We start from the raw sequence: 18,458 nt of genomic DNA, 5'->3' as shown, positions 1-18,458 counted from the left end.
AGTGAGTCCAGAGGCTTGCATCTTCCCACACATAGAACGCTACATTCCTTAACTTGACACCTGATCTTTGATGTTCAGACTCCCTGCTCCCTTTGTTGCAAAATTGTATACAGCCTGACTTCCCCTGCTGCCTCTTTAGAGCAGTTTTCTCAGAGCTACTGAGATGCTGCCTCCAGGGCTTAGAGTCCTAAGTATTCCCACCAAATAAAATAACTCTACCAGGTTCTGACTATACTTTTCGGTCAACAAGGTCATCTTGCTAGGAAGGAGGGTGTGAATGTGGACCAAGTTTAGATACTTTTTCTAAGCAAGAGTGAGCTGGAGCATCTGTGATCCCAGACAAATTCATGGCCTCATTAGCCTTTGAAGGAGGTGAGAAAACAGGGCAGTGCACTCATCCTATATTTCCTTTGAGGTAAATGGTGTTTGAGGACCAATCCTCTAAAAGCATGTGACATGGAACTTGGTAATAATTAACAAAGCAAAAGAAAAATTTACTTTATTCAGAATATTTCATTTTGAGAAATTTCCATATAACACAATCACAGGTCAGCACTATTCTATTGAAATACAGGCAATTAGAATATCTGCGGCATGATCTTGTATTTAATACAACGTCATGGAAAAGTCCCTGTGGATGTTCCCAGGGCGCTCAGTTCAACATCATCGTACCCAGGGTCCCCTTTCTCCCCCTGGAGCAGCCAGGGGCTCTCTTCTCCTTCCCCAGGATCAGCTTCCTCTCTAAAGACGTTTAGAGAAGAGCCTGAAAGAAGAGAGAGAGGTATGATTTAGAACAGAGACAAGGGGGCCAGACAGTGAGGAGGAAGCAAGTTAAGCAAGTGGTGATGACAAAGCATCCCTGGGACCCAGGGGTGGGCAGGAGGCTCAGACTATTTCACATCAGTTACAGTGAGGACGGATCCCAGCTGTCCTCTCAGATCCAGTCCATTTACTCTCTGGGGCCTCAGCTCCTGTGGAAACCCTGCATCACAGAGACCTGTGCTCACACAGGAGCTCTGAGAAGACCTGTCTCGGGGCAGTGAAGTGCTAGTTATTCAGTTGTGTCTGAATCTTTGCAACCCTATGAACTGTAGCCCGCCAGGCTCCTCTACCCATGGGATTCTCCAGGCAAGAATACTAGAGTGGGTAGCCATTCCCTTCTCCAGGGGATCTTCCTGATCCAGTGATCAAACTCGGGTCTCCTGCATTGCAGGCAGATTCTTTACCATCTGAGCCACCAGGGAATCCATTAAATGCATGAGATTATCAAATGCATGAGAAGCTGTAGCGAGGCTGGACACTGAGGAGCTCAAATTCACCCTTTCCAGGACAGAGACCAAAGATTATACGGGATCAGCTAATCCCACTCACCTGTCTCAGACTTCATCCCATCTTCCTTCTCTTCGAGCACTTCCTCCTCACTCCCCTCAGAGGTAAGAGGAGCCCCAGGCACTGGTACCTCTTCGGCATCATCATAGCCCTCACCAAGGGCATAGGTCTTCTGATCTGGGGCTTCTGAGAGCATAGCAGGGGTCAGATGAACCCACAGTAAGTGGGTTGGTCTGGGAAATACCTAAGATCTCTTCTGACCCAGAGTTTCTGAGCTGCTAAATAGAGGCATGAGTCACTCCTTGTTTCAAAAGATTTTTTTCTCTTAGACCATGTTTCATTTTGATGTGTCCATAAACCAAAACATGATTTAACATATCTTAATATTTCCTAACTGAAAATATAGATCTCAAAGCAACTCTCCCACCATTGAGCATTACTAAAGTATTTTGACAAACTGTGTTTTACAGATGTTATTTTTAAAACCAGTGTGTGTCTCTTGTGATTCTGAACACAGGGAGCCCAGCCCCAAATGTGAGACATCACAGATCAGCCAGAGAAGGAGAAGGACAGACCCGATCTGGACACAAGGGATCCCTCTGGTCCATCAGAGGAAGACTGTTCCCCTTACATCTCCTCTCTATGAGGAGGGAAACTCTCCTCCGCAACACTCAGCTGAAGCAGGTCCACCTCTATTACCTGGAGCAGATCTGGAGTCATTGTTGTCCTCACCATCTGACAGGAAGCCTAGAGTGGAGAAAAACAACACACAGAAGGACCCTCCCCACACCCAAAGGACCTGAGTTAAGGCTGAGAAGGGGCAGGTCTGGCTCTTGCAGTGTAGACAGAGGCTGGGGGCTCACAGGGCTGTGAGAGGCCATCCTGCTGCTTTGGAGAGCCACCTCTGTGAGCTTGGGGAACATATGGGGTCTGCAGATGCTGAGGAAATGCACACACCCAGTGGGTGTGGCAACCAGGGGTCCCAGGAGGGCAGACAGAGACACCCACCTGGGCTGCCCAGAAGACCCTCCTTCTGAGTCACAAGGTGATCGAGCTCCTCATACACAGCTTCAGCAAGAGCATCTTCATAGCAGGATGAGGCTGAGAGATCCCCCAGCAGATCAGAGATGCTGCCCCAGACACCCTGATCCAGCAGGCTGAGAGATTCTCTAGCAGGTCAGAGGTGCCACCCCAGACACCCTGGTCCAGCAGGCCCACTCTGAATCTCCCTGATGTTCACATGGAGGCTGCCTGGACCTCCGCATCATCTTCCACCCCATGCACCATGTCAGCACCTTCTCCCCTCGTCTGACTTCAATTAACAGCTCAGCCCTGACTCTGTCTGCTTTCATAGGAGAGGCCATGACTTATGAGAGTTCACACCCCAGTCCTAAGAACCTCTGTCTACTCACCCCTTAGCGCTCAGCACACAGTGCATAGAGTTCTGCGGACTCACAACAGAGACCTGGCCCAGGTTCCCCTTCTAACACCTGCCCCATCTCCTGCCTCCACACACTCTCCCTGGTCCCCAGTTCCCCCTGCAGCCCACCTCTGCGCTCTGCTCTCCATCTGAACACCTGAGTCACCAGGATGACAAGGACCAGGAAGAGAAGGGACCCCAGGATGAAGCAGAGGACCCCAGGCAAGGAGAAGATGCCAGGGAGAGGACTTGAAACTGGTCTGGGTCCTAAAGAGAACAAGGCAACAGGGTGTGGAGAAGGTCCTGGGCACAGAGAAACCCCCTGTGCCAGCATTTCCAGGGACTCCAGACAATGGCATCCCAGCCTCAGACACAAGTTCACTGACAGTGACCTGGTTCCCCCAGGTCTCATCCTGAGATGGGTCAACTCCACTCCGGCCAGAGTGGCCCCAAAGCAGAGCTGGGGATTGTCAGGGAGCTGCCCTGCTGAGACAGCCTCTGAGGACCCAGCTCATCTCTTCTCCTTGGGCTTCAGGAGACAGAGCGTCAAACAGTCCTGGGACCCACACCTCGCTGATGAGGAGCAACACAGAGGCCAGTGGGAGAACCTTAGATTCTGCAACATAGAAACCAGTCTCCCTTGCACCCCAGTCATGAGAAAAATGTGGCCCCAGGAACCAAGGCAGAGGAGTTCCCCAACATAACGCCCTGGGCTCCTCCCCACCAGCCAGGGCTCCTCAGGCTCTTTCCTCTCCTGAGCTGTCAGAGAGCCACAGAACAGTTCCCCAGACCTGAGTATCCTCTCCAGCCCATGGATGTTCACAGTACCTGCTGGAGTCGGGGGCAATGTTTTCCTTACACCTAAAGAGAAAAACAGCACTGTGAGGAAAGGGAATTGGCCAGAATGCAGGGCAAACCGATTTTTCCCTCCTGAGCCTGAAATCACCCCTCAGTCTCCACAACACCAGTGTCCCACCCTCCCAGCTCCCCCATCCTAGATCAGAGCCCCAGGACCTGGACACTGTCTGAATACAAACTCCCCACCATGCCCGGCCCAGCCCACTGCCCCTGTGATGCCCCAGCTCACCCAGGGTGGACCCCGAACCCCTCGCTCACCAGAGCACCTCACACCAGTGTCCTCCTCGTGCTTGCAGTCGCTCTGCCCCCAGGGCTCTGCAGCACAGTCCCACAGGGAGGAATCCCAGCCCTCGCACTGCACCTCGTCCAGCCAGATGCTCCCATTTCCAGGGCCGAATGTCGCGGCCTGCACGGCTTCCAGGGCCTGGCCACAGCCCAGCTGCTGACACACCACCTCAGCCTCTGCCAGGCTCCAGGAGTCATCACACTCGGTGCCCCAGGAGCCGTTGTGCCAGACCTCCACCCGCCCTGAGCAGTCGGTCTCTCCTCCCCTGAGCCGGAGCTTCTCTCTGTCTGAAAAGGCAGCAGCCCCTCCTGTGACTGCCCTGGTGGGAGGAAGGAGCCCCTGGGAGCCACAGGGGAGGGGACGGGGCTGACGTACCTGTGCAGGGGGCAGCAGTTGGACAGCTCTTGGGTCTTCTTCCTGCACAAAATAGGGAAACAGTGGATCAGGAATAGCTGGGGGTGGTCCTGTCCCCAAATAAGATTATCTAAGGCCCTTGGGTCAGTGGAAACGACACGTGAAGACACAGGCTCGTTCATTAAGCCCTGGGCTGAAACTTTCACTGCATCTGATCACCAGCTGAAATTACTTTAAATATTTACTTGTTTATCAGTCTTCACATCCCACAGCAAATATAAACACAGCCATCTACAAATGTACACATACACCCCTCTGAATAAAAGGTCCATTAGAAGAAGGACCTTGTGTATCTTATATGCGCCTTGTTTCTGCTATTAGGACAGTGCCTGCACATTGTATGCACTCATCCAACAAGTATCTATGGAAAACCTTTTCTAAATACCTAGATAAGGGCTTGATAAATAGTTATTGAATGAATGAATAGATGAATAAAATTCAGTAAAATAAAACTTCTTTAAATCCACACTAATCAGTGAAATAGTAAACCAAATATCAGTGACTGGTAATAGCCTATGATAATAGCTCATAGTAAAAATGATTAGTCCAGAAGAACAGAGTTAATTTATACTCAAAATCTCACATATGTAATTTTAATGGAAAATTATTAAATAGATTATAAGCTGCTCTTACCTACTACTCAGTGTAACAAGTGGGCAAGTGAAGACTACTGTTGTAAAAGGAAACTCTTTTTTAAATTTATGTTTAATTGGAAGATAATTGATCTACAATGCAGTGTTCATTATGTGTGTGTGTGTTAGTTGCTCAGTCGTGTCTGACTCTTTGTGACCTATGGAATGCAGCCCACCAGGCTACACTGTCCATAGGATTTTCCAGGCAAGAATACTGGAGTAGATTGCTATTCCTTTCTCCACTGGATCTTCCCTATCCAGGAATCGAACCCAGGTCTCCTGCACTGCAGGCAGTTTCTTTGCTGTCTGAGCCACCAGAAAAGCCCATAGATGGTTAGGAATCTCTTAGAAAGGAAATATACAGGAAAGACTTAGTAGAATTCTAAGAAGATATATGTACACATATATGTACACATTGAGTGAGGAAGAAATTTTTGCAATAGAGTAAAAAAAAAAAACCTACTGAGGAAAATTTGTATTGAGAAGATGCAGAAATAACAAACAAAATACTGAAAAGTATATATAAAAGAATTGAAGCCAAGAGAAAGAAATACAAATTCAGAGCAACTCACACACACACACACACAGACACACACAAACAGAAGGGTAAATAGTACCTGTCATAAAGTATCAAAATTTGTATATTCTTTCCAGATCATCCTATCAAACCTCCTACCCACTCTATGCAGAGAATCTCTGAGAAAATGATAGCAGGACCTTTGTGAGTAGGTTGCTCATTTTCATGGTCAAAGACTTTACCACCTCTCAATTCTCAGTGTTTAATTGTAGGAAAAATATCATCAATAAAAGGTCTAATAGTTTACTGCCTCTTTGGCCTCAAATGGAAAAGACAAAGAGATGAAAAAAGAGAGGCAAGGAAGGGAGTGAGCCTCTGCTTTTGAAATATCTCTCACCACATTCTTAGCGGTGGGTTTCAGGCAACCGCCAGCATACCATTCAAGGTGTACCTGAATGGGGTGTGTGTGTTTGTGTATGTGGAGGGGGAGGGAAGGAGAGAGAGAAACAGAGAGAGAGAGAAACAGAGAGAGAAACAGAGAGAGAGAAATGTTGAAGGAAGTAAGGTGCTATGGTTTAACTATGTCGCCCTCCCCAACATTTATCTATTTCATTCCACATTCATTTTCAAAATCCCAGTTCCCAATGTAACGATATTTAGTGGTGGAGCCTTCTCAAACTCTTCCAAAAACAGAAGAAAGAAACACTTCCAAACTCATTTTATGAGGCCAACATTATTCTGATACTAAAACCAGATAAGGACACCACAAGAAAAGAAAATTACAGGCTAATACTCTGATAAATATGGGTGCAAGAATCCTCAACAAAATATTAGAAAACTGAATTTGACAATACACTAAAAGAATCATACACCATGATCAAGTGATGTTTGTTCCAAGGATGCAAGGATAATTCAACATTCACAAACTAATCAATGTGATACACCAAATAAAGAAAACGAAGGTAAAAAATCATATCTCAAAGGATGCAGAAAAAATGTTTGACAAATTCAAAATCCATTTATGATAAAAACTCTTTTACAAAGTAGTTATAGAAGGATTGCATCTCAATATAATTAAGGCCATACGAGCAGTTCACAGTCACATCATATTTGACTGTAAAAACCGAAAGCTTTTCCTCTGAAATCAGACACAAGACAAAATCATCCACTCTCACGACTTTTACTCCACTTAGTTCTGGCAGCCCCGTCCAGACCCATCAGGCAATGGAAAGAAAATCAGGATCCAAACCTGAAAGGGAGAGGCGAAACTGACACTACGTGCAGATCAGAAAGTGAAGTGCTAGTCGCTCAGTCGTGTCTGACTCTGCGACCGCAAGGGCTGCAGCCCGCCAGGCTCCTCTGCCCACTGGGGTTCTCCAGGCAAGAATACTGGAGTGGGTTGCCGTTCCCTCCCCCAGGGTATCTTCCCAACCCAGGGACTGAACCCAGGTCTCTTGCATTGCAGATGGATTCTTTACCATCAGAGTCATGAGGAAGGAGACTCCCTTTCATGATATTATATGTAGAAAACCCTAAAGACTTCACCAAAAATACGAGGAATAATACACTCAGTAAAGTTGTAGAATGAAAAATCTATATAAAAAAATCAGTTGCATTTCTATGCACTAACAACAAACTGCCATGAGGAGAAACTGAGAAAACAATTCTATTTACACTTGCATGAAAATGAATAAAATATCTAGGAATAAATTTAACCAAGGAAGTGAAAGACCTGTACACTGAAAACTATAAGATACTGATGAAACTTACTGAAGATGACTCAGATAAATGGAAAATATTCTGTGCTCATGGATTGGAAATCTAATATTATTAACATGCCCATACTACCCAAAGCATTCTACAGATTCACTGCAATCCTTACCAAAATTTCAATGGAAATTTTCACAGATACAGACAAACAATCCTAAAATTTGCATGGAACCACAAAAGATGCTGAATACCAAAGCAATCTTGAGAAACAGTAATAAAGCTGGAAGTGTCATACTTCCTGTTTTCAAACTATATTACAAAGCTATATTAATCAAAACAGTATGTTATTGGTATAAAAATGGACACAGAGATCAATGGAACAGAATAGAGAGTCCAGAAACAAAACCCACATTTGTATGGTCAATTAATTTTGGACAAAGAAGCCAAGAACATACAATGAGGAAAGGACAGTTTTTTCAGTAAATGGCATTGGGAAACGGGACTGCCACGTGCAAAAGAATGAAACTGAACCACAATCTTACACCACACACAAAAATTAACTCAAAATAGATTAAAGACTTGATCACAAGTCCTGAAGCCACAAAATTTCTACAGGAAAAAAACAGAAAATAAAATCGTTGACATCAGTCTTTGTGAGGATTTTTTGGATTTGACACCAAAATCAAAGGGAGCAAGAGTAAAAACAAGCAGTTGGAACCACATAAGGCTACAAAGCTTCTGCCCAATTAAGGAAATCATCAACAAAATGAAAAAGCAACCTATGGAACTGGAGAAAATATTTACATATTATATTTCTGATAAAGATTATTATCCAAAATACACAAGGAACTCACATAACTTAGTAGCAAAAATCAAATAATATGACTTTAAAAAAATGGGCAGAGAAACTGATAATTTTTTTTAAAGAATATATACAACTTGCCAATAGGTACATGAAAACATGCTCAACACTACTAATTATCAGAAAATACAAATCAAAACCACAATGAGATATGACCTCATACCCTCTAGAAAGGCTTTTATCAAAAAGAAGTAACAGAAGTTGAGGAGAATGTGAAGAGGCAGGAAAGCTTTTGCACACTTAGAGGGAATGTAAGTTGATGCAGCCCCTATGGAAACAGTATTGAGGTACATCAAAAATTAAAAATAGAATTGCCATGCGATTTAGCAATTTCACTTTGGGGTATTTATCTGAAGGAAACACTAACTTGAAAACCCAATGTTCAGTGCAGCAATATTTGTTCAGTTGCTAGGTTGTATCTGACTCTTTGCAACCCCATAGACTGCAGCACACCAGGTTCCTCTGTCCTTCACTATCTCCCAGAGTTTGCTCAAATTCATGTCCACTGAACTGGAGATGCTATCTAACTATCCCATCCTCTGTGGCCCACTTCTCCTTTTGCCTTCAGTCTTTCTCAGCATTGGTATCTTCCAATGAGTCAGCTCTTCTCATCAGGTGGCAGAAGTACTGGAGCTTCAGCTTCAGCATCAGTCCTTCCAATGAATATTCAGAGTTGATTTCCTTCAGGATGGACTGGTTGGATCTCCTCACTGTCCAAGGGACTCACAATTCACTTGTGGCATCCAAGCACCACAATTCAAAAGCATCAGTTCTTTGGCGATCAGCTTCTTTATAATCCAACTCTCACATCCATACATGACTACTGAAATAAACACAGCTTTGACTATATGGACCTTTGTCAGCAAAGTGATGGCTCTGCTTTTTAATACTCTGTCTAGGTGTGTCATAGCTTTTCTTCCAAGGAGCAAGCCTCTTTTAATCTCATGGCTACAGTCACCATCAGCAGTAATTTTGGGGCCCAAGAAAAGAAAATATGTCTGTATCCACCTTCTCTCTTTTTATTTGCCATGAAGTGATTGGGTCAGATGCCATGATCTTTGTTTTCTGAATGTTGAGCTTTAAGCCAACTTTTTCACTCTCTTCTTTCACCCTCAACAAGAAGCTCTTTATTTCATCTTCTCTTTCATCCAATAGTGATGTCATCTGCATATCTGAGGTTGTTGATATCTCTCACAGCAATCTTGATTCCAGCTTGTGATTCATTCAGCCTGGCATTTCCTATGATGTACTCTACATATAACTTAAATAAACAGGGTGACAATATACAGCCGTGACAAATTCCTTTCCCAATTTTGAACCAGTCAGTGGTTTATGTCCAGTTCCAGCTGTTGCTTCTTGACCTGCATACAGGTTTCTCAGGAGGCAGGTAAGGTGCTCTGGTATTCTCATCTCTTTAAGAATTTTCCACAGTTCGTTGTGATCCACATAGTCAAAGGATTTAGTCTAGTCAATGAAGCAGATGTTTTTCTGGAGTTCTCTTGCTTACTCTATGATCCAACCAATCAATTTGATCTCTGGTTCCTCTGCCTTTTCTAAACCCAGCTTGTACATCTTGCAAGTTCTCAGTTCACTTATTGCTGAAGCCTAGCTTGAAAGACTTTGAGCATAACCTTGCTAGCATGTGAAATGAGCACAATTGTGCAGTAGTTTGAACATTCTTTGGCATTGCCCTTCTTCAGGATTGGAATGAAAATTGACCTTCTCCAGTCCTGTGGCCACTGATGAATTTTCCAAATTTGCTGATATATTGACTTCAGCACTTTAACAGCATTACTTTTTAGTATTTTATAGCAATATATACAAGAGCCAAACAAGATAAGTCTTCACTGATGGATGAATGTATAAAGAAAATGTAATACAGACATATATCCACCCATAAAAAAGAAGAAAATGTTGCCAGTTTCAACAAGGATGGACCTTGAGGGCATTACGCTAGGTGAAGCAAATAAGACAGAGATAGAAAAATACCATAAAATCTCATTGATATGTGTAATCTTAAAACAAAAAGCAAGTTCAGAGATGCTAAGTAGTTGGTGGCTGCCAGAGGTGGGGAATTTGGTGTGAGCAAATGTAGTCAAAAGGTATAAACTTGAGTTATAAAATTAATAGGTGAAGAGATATAACATACAGCATGGTGGCTACAGTGAATACCATACTGTATATTTGAAAGATGATGATAAAATCCATCTTAAACATCCTATAATACAAGAAAAATATTTAACTATATATATGGTTATGGGTATAACTAGACTTACTGTAGTGATCATTTATCAATATACCAAATATATAAGCATTATGTTCTACACAGCAAACAATATAATGTTATGTCAATTATATCAATTAAAAACTTTTAATAAAGCAAGTTTGGAACATGTGGATTAAATTAGCTCCATCCAAACTTCATTTTATAAACTCAACTTAAACCCATCACTGAGATTTTAAAATATCAAATCTCACTAATAACTTCCTACAGGGTTGGGACAGACACAAAAACAAACATAAGTCACCTGCGCAGGAGATGTAGGCTTCCTCCTTTGGAGAGCATGAACTGTATTTCCAAGGGTCAGAAGGACACTGCCATAGAGAGGTATCAATTTTCCGACATTGGATTAAATCTACCCACCGGGGTCTAGAACCTTCCCTGAGACCAACAGAAGTGTTGAGACTTCCACTGTCCCCACAGCCAAGCTGTCTGCAGATCACGGACACAGTGGTGTCTTCCATGGGGCTGCGGCAGACACTGCCCCAGGTCCCATTGTAGAAAACTTCCAGCCACCCAGCACACTCCTGGTCCTCGCTCACCATCCTGAGGGCCAGGAACTCTGAGATTGAAAAGGAGGAGACAGGATACAGTGAGCACCTCACTCAGTGCTCTGGGTTTTCCTCTCTCCCCAAAATTGTGAAATTCATTTATAACCCAGCTGAGGAAGCAAATCCACTAGATGACCAGAGTGAAACCTGTCTCCTTTTCCATCTGTGTCTGTCTTTCTAAATATTTCTACCACCATGATGTGGTGGATACGAACTGAGAGGAAGACCACCCTGGACACCTGCAGGGAGAGGGAGCTGACTCCTGCTTCCTGACAAAACATCTAAGAGAGTGTATGAAAGGGATGTGACGTGGACAGTGCAGAGGCAGATAGAGTAATGGACCTGTGACTGTTTCCTTATCTGGCAAAGGGGACTTTACAGATGTGATTAAGGTAAGGACTGAGATTACCCTGGAATATGATGGATTAACCACCTGAGCACAGTCTAATCACAGTCTTAGACTCACTATCCTTTAGGGTGGAACACTTTTCCTCGTTCTGGTTAGAGGGAGATGTGAATATGGATAACAGTTAGAGAGGTGGAGCGTTGCTGGTCTGATGATGAACAGAAGGCGGTTATGAATGAAGGCAGGCAGGCAGTTTTTAGAAGCTTGAAAAAACAAGAAACAGATTCGTTCCCAGAGGCTCAGAGGTGATGTGACCTACTGAAACTTCGATCTCCATCCAGTGAGATTCCTGCTGGACATCTAAGCTACAGAAGTGTAAGGAAGTAAATGTGTTGTTTAAAACCATTAACTATGTGGTAATTTGTTACAAAACAAAAAAACTAGCACCTTGGCTTTAAGACTTCTCTACCATATGTACCAGAAGAGTGAGCCCCGATTTCAAGGAAAACTGAGAAAAAGCTCTGCCAGGAAAAACTACTGAGGAGAAAAGACCAGAATCTCAGCTGCTGCAGGAGGCAGTGAAAGCATCTAGTCTTCAAGTCTGCTGGAAAGACAAGCTCCATAGGAGGAATCCTCCTTTTCTGGTCCTTTCAGCGTCTCTCCCTCAGGATTCAGACCCCCGTCCCCCTGGGCCCTCCCCTCCCCTAGCCTGTGGACTGTGTGCAGCGCGGACCTGAGCAGATGACCCCCGCATCCTCCTTGTGTCTGCAGTCGTGCCGCCCCCAGCCCCGGGAAGGGCACCTCCACACGTGGGACTCCTTTCCTCCGCAGTTCAGGTTGTCCAGCCAGATGGGCCCTGATCCCGCCCCGAAGTGAGCAGACCGCGTGGCATTGAGGGCTTCTCCACAGCCCAGCTGCCTGCACACCACGCGGGCATCGTCCAGGTCCCAGCCGTCATCACAGATGGTGCCCCAGGAGCCCTGGTCAAGGATCTCCACTCTCCCGGCGCAGGGACCGCCCCCGTTCACCAGGCGGAGCTGTCTGCTGTCTGAGGAGAGAGAAATGGGACAATGGGGCGTTGACCTGGGGAATGAGAAGGGTCTTCTGTCCTATGGGACCCTCACCTGAGCAATAGGGGGCGCTCTCCTCTGAGGCTGCAGACCCTACTTGTTCAGACACAGAGTCATTGCACTGGGGCAGCACCTGGGTGTGGTTTCCTGACAAAAGAGCGATGATTAGAGGGTTGGGAGCGTTGAAGAACAGGAAATTCGGTTAAGTAAAATAATTTTTATGAGGGGAGGGAAGTTTGGGGGGAAATGGATACATGTATATGTATGGCTGAGTCCCTGCCTGCTTCACCTGAAACTGTAACAACATTGTTAATCACCAAACTCAATACAAAGTAAAAAGTTCAAAATAAAAATAATAATAATAATAATAATAATAACAACCTAGTGATGGAGCTGAGATGAAAGCTGTAATGTACTGGTAAAGTTACCATTATCTTAGTGTTCCTTTCTCTATGAATAGCCCTGGTCTTGACAATGCCACGATTCTTCTTTAAAGCCAAGGTTTGCCCTAAGAATGAGTTAAATAATTTGCTCTATCCTTAATCTACCCCTAAATAGAAGAAGCAAAACAAAATCCTTCCTGAAGGATTTGTACATTTTTTTATCAACAATGTTTGTGATTTTAAAAACACTTATATAAAAGAGATCTCATGGAAAACAAGAGGAAAAAGAAACATTAAAAAATTTTCCCAGAGTATTTGGCTCTTAGAGTTATCTGACAGAGAGTTTATTTTGTTTATTTTTATTAATTTTTATTTGAGCATAATTGCTTTACAACATTGTGTTAGCTTCTGCTGTACAGCAAATTTAATACATTATTTATACATTTAAGGTTTTCCTAGGTGACTCAGTGGTAAAAAAAATCTGCCTGCCAAATAGGAGACTGGGGTTCCATCCCTGGTTGGGAAGATCCTCTGGGGAAAGAAATGACAACCCACTCCAATATTCTTGCCTGGGAAATCCTATGGACAAAGGAGTGTTGCAGCTACACTCCATTGGGTCACAAAAGAGTCAGACACAACTCAGCAACCAAACAACAACCACACACACACACACACACACACACACACACATCCCTCTTTCTTGGATTTACTTCCTATTTAGGTCACCACAGAGCACTGAATAGGGTTCTCTGTGCTATACAATAGGTTATTATTTATCTATTTTATGTGTTCAGTTCAGTTGCTCAGTTGTGTCCGACTCTTTGTGACCCCATGAACTGCAGCACGCCAGGCTTCCTTGTCCATCACCAACTCCCGGAGTCCACCCAAACCCATGTCCATCAAGTCGATGATGCCATCCAACCATCTCATCCTCTGTCGTCCCCTTCTCCTCCTGCCCTCAATCTTTCCCAGCATCAGTATCTTTTCCAATGAGTCAGCTCTTTGCATCAGATGGCCAAAATGTTGGAGTTTCAGCCTCAGCATCAGTCCTTCCAATGAACACCCAGGACTGATTTCCTTTAGGATGGACTGGTTTTATCTCCTTGCAGTCCAAGGGACTCTCAAGAGTCTTCTCCAGCACCACAGTTCAAAAGCATCAATTCTTTGGCACTCAGCTTTCTTCACAGTCCAACTCTCACATCCATTCATGACCACTGGAAAAACCATAGCCTTGACTAGATGGATCTTTATTGGCAAAGTTTATGTGTGCGTGCATGCTAAGTCACTTCAGTCGTGTCTGACTCTGTGACACTATGGATTTTAGCTCATCAGGCTCCATGTCTATGGGATTCTCCAAGCAATATCTATTTTATACTTAGTATCAATAGTGTAGGGCTTCTGAGTCTGGTGGCTAAAGCAGTAAAGAATCTGCCTGGAATGTGAGAGACCTGGGTTTGATCCTTGGGTTGGGAAGATCCCCTGGAGGAGGGTATGGCAACCCACTCCACAATTCTTTCCTGAAGAATCCCCGTGGACAGAGGAGACTAGCAGGCTACAGACCATGGGGTTGCAAAGAGTCGGATACAACTTGGCAACTAAGTTCACAGCATAGCACATCAATAGTGTATATATGTCAATCTCAATGTCCCAATTCACCCCACTCTTCATTTCCCCTCTTAGTATCCATATGATGTTCTCTATGTTGGTGTCTCTATTTCTGCTTTGCAGCAAGTTCATCTCTACCATTTTTCTAGATTCCACATATAAGTGATGTTATACAGTATTTGTTTTTCTCTTTCTGATTTACTTCATTCTACAAAAAAAAAAAATCCTATTTCAAATCCTAAAAGATAATGCTGTCAAAGTGCTGCACGCCATATGCCAGCAAATTTGAAAAACTCAGCAGTGGCCACAAGACTGGAAAAGGTCAGTTTTCATTCCAATCTCAAAGAAAGACAATGCCAAAGATTGCTCAAACTACTTCACAATTGCACTCATCTCACTAGCAAAGTAATGCTCAAAATTCTCCAAGCCAGGCTTCAGCAACATGTGAACTGTGAACTTCCAGATGTTCAAGCAGGTTTTAGAAAAGTCAGAGGAACCAGAGATCAAATTGCCAACATCAGCTGGATCATCAAAAAAGCAAGAGAGTTCCAGAAAAACATCTATTTCTGTTTTATTGGCTATGCCAAAGCCTTTGACTATGTGCAATACAATAAACTGTGGAAAATTCTAAAAGAGATGGGAATGCCAGACCACCTGACTGCCTCTTGAGAAATCTGTATGCAGGTCAGGAAGCCACAGTTAGAACTGGGCATGGAACAACAGACTGGCTCAAAACAGGAAAAGGAGTATGTCAAGGCTGTATATTGCTACCCTGCTTATTTAACATATGCAGAGTACATTATGAGAAACACTGAGCTGGATGAAGCACAGGCTGGAATCAAGATTGCCGGGAGAAATATCAATAACCTCAGATATGGAGATGACACCACCCTTATGGAAGAAAGTGAAGACCTAAATAGCCTCTTGGTAAAAGTGAAAGAGGAGAGTGAAAAAGTTGGCTTAAAGCTCAACATTCAGAAAACGAAGATCATGGCATCCAGTCCCATCACTTCATGGGAAATAGATGGGGAAACAGTGGAAACAGTGTCAGACTTTTTTTTTTTTTGAGCTCCAAAATCGCTGTAGATGGTGACTGCAGCCATGAAATTAAAAGATGCTTACTCCTTGGAAGAAAAGTTATGACCAACCTAGATAGCATACTCAAAAGCAGAGATATTACTTTGCCAACAAAGGTCTATCTAGTCAAGGCTATAGTTTTTCCAGTAGTCATGTATGGATGTGAGAGTTGGACTATAAAGAAAGCTGAGCACCAAAGAATTGATGCTTTTGAACTCTGGTGTTGGACAAGACTCTTGAGAGTCCCTTGGATTGCAAGGAGATTCAACCAGTCCATTCTAAAAGAAATCAGTCCTGAATGTTCATTGGAAAGACTGATGTTGAAGCTGAAGCTCCAGTATTTTGCCCACCTGATTTGAAGAACTGACTCATTTGAAAAGACTCTGATGCTGGAAAGATTGAAGGCAAAAGGAGAAGGGGATGACAGAGGATGAGATGTTTAGATGGCATCACCAACTCAGTGAACATGAGTTTGAGTAATCTCTGGGAGTTGGTGATGGACAGGGAGCCCTCTTGTGCTACAGTCAATGGGGTCACAAAGAACTGGACATGACTGAGCGACTGAACTGAACTAAACTGAACATAGCAATCTCTAGGTCTATCCATGTCTCTGTAAATTTCACAGCTTTATTCTTTTACGACTGAGTAATATTCCATTTTATATATGTACAACATCTTCTCTATCCATTCCTCCTGTGAGGGACATTTAGGTTGCTTCCATGTCCTGGCTGTTGTAAATAGTGCTGCAGTGGACATTAGGATGAATGTGTCTTTTTGAATGATGATTCTCTCCAGGTATGTGCCCAGGAGTGGGATTGCTGAGTCATACGATAGTTTTATTTTTAGTTTTTTGAGGAACCTCCATACTATTCTCCGTAGTAGTTGTGCCAATTTACATACCTGTATGTAGTAGGATTCCCTTTTCTGCACATTCTCTCCAGCATTTATTGTTTGTAGATTTTTTAATGATAGACATTCTGACTGGCGTGAAGTAATACCTGACTGCAGTTTTGCATCTCTCTAATAATTAGTGATGTTGAACATCTTTTCAGTTTAATCGGGTCCTATTTGTTTATTTTTGTTTTTATTTTCTTTACTCTAGAAGGTTGGTCAAAAAGATCTTGTTGCAATTTATGTCAAAGAATCTTCTGCCTATGTTTTCCTCTAAGAGTTTTATAGTCTGACAGAGAATTTAAATAGCCATGATTAAAGTCCTGAAATAATTAATTAAGAAGATGTGTGTCTTGGCAGAGAAATTATAACAAAAACAAATGAAAATTCTACAGCTGAAAAAGTTAACAGCTGAAATTAAGAACTAGAGAATGAGTCTATCAGCACATTAGATCAATATAAAGTAGAAATAGTAAAATGGAAGATGAGAGGATAAATATTCCTCTATATAGAAAAGCTGGTTACATGGTAAGTGCCTGGTTAACAATACTGTAGAACAAAGTTTCCCCCCAAACTTAGCAGTTTAAGGAATTTTTTTAAATCATAATTTCCTGGTCAGTAATTTGGAAAATACTCAACTTGGCAGTTCTATCTTTGGGGTCTCTCATGTGGTTGCACTTAGATGTTATCTGGGGCTGATATCTCTAAAGGTTTGATTGAACTGTGGTTATGTAAGGAAATTCCCTGAAGTATTTGTTGTTGTTGTTGTTGGGGAGGGAGAGGGATAATGGAGCATCCTGTCTGCAACTTTCTCCAGAAATATTTTACATACTCAGGGGGAAAATGGGGCAGGAGAGGGACAAAGGAGGAGAGAGAGGGAAAGCTAGAGCAAGACAGAGAAAGAGAGAGAAAATCAGAGTGAGAGAGAGAGGGAGAGAAAAGAAAGAAAGAAGGATTAAAGCAAAATACTAACCTAACATTTGGGGAAACCAGATAAAGTTCAGAGAGAATTCATTCCTAGAAAACCTTCACTAAAGGAAATACTAGTAACGTCTAACCCATAAAATGCCTAGGAGAAAACCTAGGTAAAGATGTGCAAAACATCTGAGAAAAATTCAAGATGTAACTGAATGAGGGGATATATTTTGCCAATGAATTGGGAAACTCAATGTTGTCAAAATAAACCATTCTCAAATTTATATACAGATTAAAGCTAACCTCAATAAAATTCCCTGATGTTTTTTTGTGTGTGAAACATGACAAGATGATTCAAAATTTATGTTGTTGTTCAGTCACTCAGTCATGTCTGACTCTTTGCAATCCCATGGACTGCAACACATGAGGCTTCCCTATCCATCACCAACTCCCAGAGTTTACCGAAACTCATGTCCATTGAGTTAGTGATGCCATCCAACTATCTCATCTTCTGTTGTCCTCTTCTCCTCCTGCCTTCAATGTTTCTAAGCATCAGGGTCTTTTCTAATGAGTCAGCTCTTTACATCAGATGGCAAAGTATGGAGCTTCAGCTCAAAAATGTATACAAAATACAAAAACCAAGAATGACCAAGGCAGTTAGGAAGAATAGCAACAACATAACTTCTTTAAATTAAAGTTACCCAGACTTACTATGTGTGCTTAGTCACTCAGTCATGTCTGATTCTTTGTGACCCCCTAGACTATAGCCCACCAAGCTCCTCTCTCCATGGGGACACTCCAGTCAAGAATACTGGAGTGGGTTGCCATGAACTTCTCCAGGGGATCTTCCCAACCCAGGGATCAAACCCAGGTCTCCCGCCTTGCAGACAGATTCTTTACTATCTGAGCCACCAGGGAAGGTTCAAGATTTACTATAAAGTTACAATAATTAAGAAAATGTGGTACAGGTGCAAGGATAGACAAATGACACAGTGGAACAGAATAGAGAGTCTAGAAGAAGTACCCAGACATATGTGCCCTTTTGTTTATCACAAAGGTGGCACTGCAGTAGGGAATAGCCTTCCAGAAAAAGATTCTGAGTCAACTGGATGCCCATATGAAAACACGACACTTGACCCTTACGCTACACAGTTATCAATCCTGGAAGCAGTGTATAATCATATGCAAAAGAAAAGTAATTACACTTCTGTGAGATACTCTCAGAGAACATTTTTGTGGTTTTGGAGTAGACAAAGTTCTTTCTAGAAGGATTTAAGGAGTTCTATGGACTGGAACAATGGACTGGTTCAA

General features: G+C 43.0%; 1 pseudogene; it reads right to left on the bottom strand.

Moving 5' to 3' along the window:
- Positions 1-473: 473 nt before the first annotated feature.
- LOC138437852 (antigen WC1.1-like) overlaps positions 474-18,458 on the bottom strand; it is a 68,420-nt pseudogene continuing 50,435 nt past the window's right edge.

This window comes from Ovis canadensis, chromosome 3 (assembly GCF_042477335.2).
Source record: "Ovis canadensis isolate MfBH-ARS-UI-01 breed Bighorn chromosome 3, ARS-UI_OviCan_v2, whole genome shotgun sequence".
Taxonomy (NCBI): Eukaryota; Metazoa; Chordata; class Mammalia; order Artiodactyla; family Bovidae; genus Ovis; species Ovis canadensis.
Note: the sequence above shows the minus strand (reverse complement) of the source record. Positions and strands in the feature narration are given on the sequence as shown.